The sequence below is a fragment of the Petromyzon marinus genome, chromosome 23 (assembly GCF_048934315.1).
Source record: "Petromyzon marinus isolate PM22_M1 ecotype Great Lakes invasive population chromosome 23, UKy_Petmar_22M1.pri1.0, whole genome shotgun sequence".
Lineage (NCBI taxonomy): Eukaryota > Metazoa > Chordata > Hyperoartia > Petromyzontiformes > Petromyzontidae > Petromyzon > Petromyzon marinus.
The window spans coordinates 11912384-11920270 of record NC_133689.1 but is presented as its reverse complement, the minus strand read 5'-3'; the positions used below and the strand labels follow the sequence as shown (position 1 = coordinate 11920270).

The following is a 7887-nucleotide window of genomic DNA, read 5'->3' as shown; positions in this document are numbered from 1 at the left end:
TTTAAAATTAGCCTGAACCAACTTTTGCTGCAGGAAATATATTTTTTGTGATATACTTTACATTTCTTTCTGTTATGTGGTTGTTTTTCTACGATTTATATTTCCTTCATTGTTGTATTTCGTTTTTATGTTTTTGCTTTTGTCATTTTGGTGACCCAGGTCACTTTTGAAAATGAGACTATCCTGGTCTTATGGGTCTTCGCGTGGTTAAACAAAAGAAACTTATAATATTGTTAAAACTATTATAAACACATGATGTTATGTTATTTCAGCAGAGGTCATCACTGTTATTTATAAGTTTCCTACGTCTGATGGCAGGCACCATCCAGGGCTCGTGACTCACCCTTTGAGAAATGTCGCTCAACTGCATGGGCAGCTGCGTGGGATTGAGTGCTGACTGCCGTGTCTGTGCCACTGCACAGGAAATTCGTGGTCCAGGGGAAGCTGCAGGAGCTGACTGACATGGAGAGACAGAACGTCCTGCGGGGGGACGCGGTCATCCCCGTGTCATTTTTGCGCTTCCTGCCCCAAATCCGGCTCGGAGCTGCGTCCCATCATCTGCATGCGGCCCAGGAGGCTGGGTCGGCAGCCCAGGAAGAAGGTGTGGGCCTCCGCACCATCACACCATAACCATGAGTCGTTATTGTTGCCATACGTACACCACCTAACCTACATTAATAATAATGATACGAGCTAAAAGCGAAGGTGCAGCCCCGCAATTGCTTGCTCATGCCACTGCTGCAAAAGAGGCTAGACTTGAGGTAGCTCTGAAGAGGTGCTCTGGAGGGTATTTGGCTTATGTCTTCATGCTGGTCAAATGTATTTAAAGGTGTGGGACTCGTTCAAGAACAGAATTTGTTTTCACACATGTTCTCATTTTCTGTCTCATTTGTACTGTATTGTTCTTTTCACTAGGCTAAATGTAACATTTGTATATAATTTGCACGATAATCAGTTGTGTCGTGTACACATCTATGCATGTGTTGTGAGCATTACAGACAATGTCTTGCTTAGCAAAACCAGAAGATGATGCCACGGAACTACTCCTGAAGCCACTGCAGTCAGGCTCTCTTTAGGTCGCACATCTTGCAGTGTGGCCTGCAAAGTCGGCTCGTTGTCTGGGAAAGCAACATTATAGTCGTCAGAACTGGAAGGAGATCAGTCTGAAGCTACATGTAGGTGTTTTTTTTCTTTAACGTAGGCTTTTGTGACCCTCTTCCATCAGAAACAGCTAGTTAATAAAGTTATCATGTGAATAAACGTGCCAGTTTATTCCTGCTTCAGCAGAACACGAATAAATATATATATTTTACTTAATGCAATTTGATCCAAGATCTGACGCAAAAGCAATTATAAATCGTAGGTATTTTTTATTATTATTATTATCATTATTATTATATTCTTGGTTCTTTCGGTAAAGTCACGTAGAAGGGGAACAATAAAATAATAAAAATATAAAACAATAAAATTATTACGACGTTTCGACTGCAACACAAGCAATCATCATCAGGTGTGAAAACCACAACAAGAAAATTTGAAAAAAGTGGCGGTTATTTTTAACGTTAGCACCACGGAGAGAGATTTGACAGTTTGTTCAGATGGACGAGTCCATCTATGTTCGAAAAAGGGGAGGGGGGAGACGAAAAATAATGGCTGCGGTCTGAAAGCCACCTTAAGCGTGATCAATCAATTAAGACCCGAAATGGTTTATCAAATCCTTCCAATGATTGCTAAGCCAGAATCCATCTTCTCGGTTGAAATTGTCTGTGTGTTTGTATATGTGGATAGCCTCATGAACGAATCTCTCATGGTAGCCAGATGGCTTGCAGAGAACCTCTGTCTTGGAGAAGTCAATGTCATGTGAGCCTACTGAATTATAACAGTGATCTGCCACGGCCGAGGTATTTGTCCTACCGTGTTTCAGGTCTGCTTTGTGTTCACGAATGCGGTCAAGGACATGTCGTTTGGTTTCTCCAATGTTATTACTACAACAGAGGCAACTTAGTTTGTAGACGCCTCGGTACTGTATGTCCGGAATCACATCTTTTACAGACGGAACCAGATCACGGATTTTATGTAATGTGTTGAATCTGACCTGGATCTTGTGTTTATTGAAGACTTTGTTCATCAAGGACTAAACACTGAGGTACCCCCCCCCCCTGGTAAGACACTGCTTAACCAATACATACTTCACTTGGAATGGAACTTTCTACAAACAAACTGAGGGCACCCAAATGGGCTCCCCCCATCTCCGGTTGTAGCCAACATTTTCATGGATAAATTTGAGACTGACGCCATCCAGACTGCCACTCTGCACCCAACCTTATGGAAGAGGTACGTGGATGACACTTTTGTCATCTGGCCACATGGCCGGCCTGCTCTAGACCAATTATTCGACCACATCAATTCCATACACCCATCTATCAAATTTACCATGGAAGTCGAAAAAGATGGCAAGCTACCTTTTTTGGATGTCCTAATAAAAAAGAGACCTGATGGTTCAATGAGCCACTCTGTCTACAGGAAAGCTACCCATATGGATGCTTACCTGAAACCGGATTCCCACCACCATCCATCCCAGAAGAATTCCCTCATCAAGACTCTGCACCATAGAGCCCAATGCATATCCGACCAGGAACATATAGCCAGTGAACTCAAGCACGTACACCAAGCTCTTAAGGCTAATGGTTATTCCGGCTGCACAATCCGCAAAGCTATCACTCCAACCATGAAGAAGGACCCTCTTGAGGAGCCTTTCAAAACCATCACTTTACCCTACATTGCAGGGATCACAAAAAGATCTTCAAAATCTTGTTTATTCAAGATTTTGGAGATCTTTACATTACATAAAATCCGTGACCTAGTTCCATCTTTAAAAGATGTGATTCCGGACATACAGTACCCTGGCGTCTTCAAACTAAGTTGCCTCTTTGGTAGTAGTTACATTGGAGAAACCAAACAACATGTCCTTGACCGCATTCGTGAACACAAAGCAGACCTGAAACACGGTAGAACCAACACCTCGGCCGTGGCAGATCACTGTTATAATTCTGTAGGTTCACATGACATTGACTTCTCCAAGACAGAAGTTCTTTGCAAGCCATCTGGCCACCATGAGAGATTCGTTCATGAGGCTATCCACATATACAAACACAGAGACAATATCAACCGAGAAGATGGATTCTGGCTTAGCAATCATTGGAAGGATTTGATAAACCATTTCGGGTCTTAATTGATTGATCTCGCTTAAGGTGGCTTTCAGACCGCATCCATTATTTTTCATCTCCCCCCTCCTCTTTTCCAAACATAGATGGACTCGTCCATCTGAACAAACTATCAAATCTCTCTCCGTGGTGCTAACGTTAAAAATAACCGCCACTTTTTTCAAATTTTCTTGTTGTGGTTTTTACACCTGATGATGATTGCTTGTGTTGCAGTCGAAACGTCGTGAGAATTGTATTGTTTTATATTTTTATTATTTTATTGTTTCCCTTCTACGTGACTTTACCGAAAGAACCAAGAATATGAATCCCTGCAGTCACGAAAGCTTTAAATCAAAATCATTATTATCAGTCCATAGACTATATCAGTCCATAGACTGATAGTAATGTTTTACACTTCATAAGTTGAGAACCCAGTTTATGCCTGGGTAGGTGCCCACATTTAAGCCCAGAGTCTCAGTGGTGCCAACTCGGTGCTCTTGACATGCAAATTATGCTCGTGGGGTGTTACCTGGCCACTTCTGACAGGTAATGCAATGCTGTTTAAAGTAAGAACCCTACACGTCCAAAGCAGACACGTGTGCGTGCTGTGGCTTCACCGAGGCTCTGTCGGCATCCAGGGCGAGAATGTGCAAAGGGCCATCAAGTCGGTGTTTGCGGTGCTGAACCACGAGGTCACAGTGGACCCGGCCTGGCTGGGTTCCTCCGTGCTGGGGAGCGACGATATCTACCGGAAGTGGTGCGACTTCGCCCGCCCACGCCATTCCCCCGCGCGGCCGCTCTACTTTGTCAAGGTGGCAGCATCGCACCCTCCGCTCCCTTGAGTGAGGCCTTCAGCTGCAGCGTCCATGGGGCCTCTGCTCAACGATAGGTGGTCGCTCCCTTTGCACTGCTCCTTCGCGCCAGCTGAGCTGCTGCCCCCCCCCCCCATCTGCAACTCGTCCGGCCGTCCGTACCACCCTGACCTTTAATCTGTGTGCTGCCGTCCCTCCCGCCCTACCAAGGTGGACATTAAAGGGGCCTTTGACTCCATGCCCCAGCATACGACTGTAGACGTGGTAAAAAGTATTGTCAGCAGTAGCCAGACGAAAGATGGGTACATGATCCGCAAGTACGTCATGGTGTGGGCCACTGCCAGGGCATCATGCAGAAAGCCTTCCGGCAGCAGGTACTCTGCCCTGACGGCCTCCAGATCGACGCTGCCCCCACCACAACCTCGTGCTCGTGCTACATCACTGAATGGTCCTTGTGAGAATTAGTGATTGTATTTCATGATAATTAATGCACCTTTAGACAAACTCGACCAACAATAGTACATTAAATGCCCGTAAATTATTACATTTGTAATGACTCCAGGAGACACTGTTCTTGTGATGATCTTTATTAAAGACACGTACACTTGACAGGCGAAGACCCCAACTCCAACAGCAGCCCTGGGTCTCTCCTCTCGACCCCTTTTATCTTCAGTGTGGCCATCCCTTGACCCTTGGCCACGCCCCTTCTCTATAACCTTCTCGATGGCTCTCGGTCCTTGATCCGCACCTTCTCCCTTCTATCACTTGACCACAGCCCCTATTCTCGATCTTTCTCATAGACCCCAGATCGATGAATTACACAACAATCAGCTGATAATGTATTTAACAAAACTAACACTACCCAAAACTAACACTACCCACTTGTTCACTCACCCACTCGTGCACTCACCCACCCACCTAATAGTTCACTCATCCACCCACCCACTCGTGCACTCACTCACCCTACACCCACTCGTACACTCACTCACCCACCCACCCACTCGTTCTCTCACCCACCCACTCGTTAAATCATTCACTCACTCGTTCACTCACGCACCCACCCACTCGTTCACTCATCCACTTGCCCACTCACGTTTTCACTCATCCACCCACCTACTCGTTCACCAACCCACTCGTTATCTCACCCACCCACCCACTCGTTCAATTACCCACCCACACGTTCACACAACCAACCCACTCGTTCACCCACCCACTAGTTCACCCATCCACCTGCCCACTCACGTGTTCACTCACCCACCCACCCACTCGTTCACTCATCCACCTGCCCACTCACGTGTTCACTGACCCACCCACCAACTCGTTCACTCACCCACCCAGCCACTCGTTCAATCACTCACTCACTCGTTCACTCACACACCCACCCACTCGTTCACTCATCCACTTGCCCACTCATGTGTTCACTCATCCACCCACCTACACGTTTACTCGTCCACCTGCCCACTCACGTGTTCACGCACCCACCCACCTACTCATCCACCCACCAACTCGTTCACGCACCCACGCACCCACTCGTTCACCCACCCACCCACTCGTTCAATCACTCACTCATTCGTTCACTCACACACCCACCCACTCGTTCTATCACCCATCCAACCACTCGTTCTCTCAGCCACCCACTCGTTCACTCATCCACCTGCCCACTCACGTGTTCACTCACCCACCCACCCACTCGTTCAATCACTCACTCACTCATTCACTCGTTCACTCACGCACCCACCCACTCGTTCTCTCACCCACCCACCCACCCACTCGTTAAATCAGTCACTCACTCACTTGTTCACTCACACACCCACCCATTCGTTCACTCATCCACTTGCCCACTCATGTGTTCACTCATCCACCCACCTACTCGTTCACTCGTCCACCTGCCCACTCACGTGTTCACGCACCCACCCACCTACTCGTTCACCCACCCACTCGTTCTCTCACCCACCCACTCGTTAAATCAGTCACTCACTCGTTCATTCACACACCCACCCACTCGTTCACTCATCCACTTGCCCACTCATGTGTTCACTCATCCACCCACCTACTCGTTCACTCGTCCACCTGCCCACTCAACGTGTTCACGCACCCACCCACCTACTCGTTCACCCACCCACTCGTTCTCTCACCCACCCACCCACTCGTTAAATCACTCACTCACTCGTTCACTCAAGCACCCACCCACTCGTTCACTCACGCACCCACTCGTTAAATCAGTGACTCACTCGTTCACTCACACACCCACCCACTCGTTCACTCATCCACTTGCCCAATCATGTGTTCTCTCATCCACCCACCTACTCGTTCACTCGTCCACCTGCCCACTCACGTGTTCACACACCCACCCACATACTCGTTCACCCACCCACTCGTTCTCTCACCCACCCACCCACTCGTTCAATCACTCACTCACTCGTTCACTCACGCACCTACCCACTCGTTCACTAATCCACTTGTCCACTCACGTATTCACTCATCTACCCATCCACTCGTTCACCCACCCACCCACTCATTCAATCACTCACTCACTCGTTCACTCATACACCTGCCCACTCACGTGTTCACTCACACACCCACCCACTCGTTCACCCACCCACCCACTTATTCAATCACCCTCCCACTCGTTCTCTCACCCACCCACCCACCCACTCGTTCCCTCACTCACTCACCCGTTCACTAACCCACCAACTCGATCACTCACCCACCCACCCACTTGTTTACTCATCCACCCCATTGCTCGTTCACTCACCCACCCACCTACTCGTTCACTCACCCAACCACCCACTCGTTCACTCATCCACCCACCCACTCGTTCACTCACCCATCCACCCATACATTCACTCAACCATCCCACTTGTTCACACACCCACTCGTTCACTCACCCACCTGCCCACTCACGTGTTCACTCACCCACCCACCTACTCGTTCACTCTCCCACCCACCCACTCGTACACTCACCGACCCACCCAGCCACTCGTTCAATATCCCACCCACCAACTCGTTCACTCACCCACCCACCCACTCATTCAATCACTTTCTCACTTGTTCACTCATCCACCTGCCCACTCAAGTGTTCACAAACCCACCCACCTACTCGTTCACCCACCCACTCGTTCTCTCACCCACCCACTCGTTCAATCACTCACTCACTCGTTCACTCACGCACCCACCTACTCGTTCACTCATCCACCTGACCACTCACGTTTTCACTCACCCACCCACCAACTCGTTCACTCACCCACCCACTCAAGCATTCACTCACTCACCCAATCGTTCAATAACCCACGCACCCACTCGTTCACTCACCCACCCACCCACCCACTCGTTCACTCATCCACCCACCTACTCGTTCACTCACCCATCCACCCATTCACTCGTTCAATATGCCACCCACTTACTCGTTCACTCACCCAACCACCCACTCACCCACTTGTTCACTCACCCACTCGTTCACTCACCCACCTGCCCAATCACCTGTTCACTCACCCACCTAATCGTTCACTCATCCACCCACCCACTCGTGCACTCACTCACCCACCCACCCACTCGTTCTCTCACCCACCCACCCACTCGGTAAATCATTCACTCACTCGTTCACTCACGCACCCAACCACTCGTTCACTCATCCACTTGCCCAGTCACGTGTTCACTCATCCACCCACCTACTCTTTCACTAAGCCATCTGCCCATTCACGTGTTCACTCACCCACCCACCTACTCGTTCACCCACCCGCTCGTTCTCTCACCCACCCACACACTCGTTCAATCACCCACCCACACGTTCACACAACCAACCCACTCGTTCACCCACCCACTAGTTCACCCATCCACCTGCCCACTCACGTGTTCACTCACCCACCCACCTA

At 48.9% G+C, this 7887-nt stretch overlaps 1 long non-coding RNA gene across 1 annotated transcript; it reads left to right on the top strand.

The window, feature by feature from the left end:
• The first annotated feature begins 532 nt into the window (after positions 1–532).
• On the top strand, positions 533–4632 carry LOC142925683 (uncharacterized). Its single transcript, XR_012942648.1, has 2 exons — positions 533–601; positions 3842–4632. It is a non-coding gene; the product is annotated as an uncharacterized LOC142925683 (long non-coding RNA).
• Positions 4633–7887: the final 3255 nt, after the last annotated feature.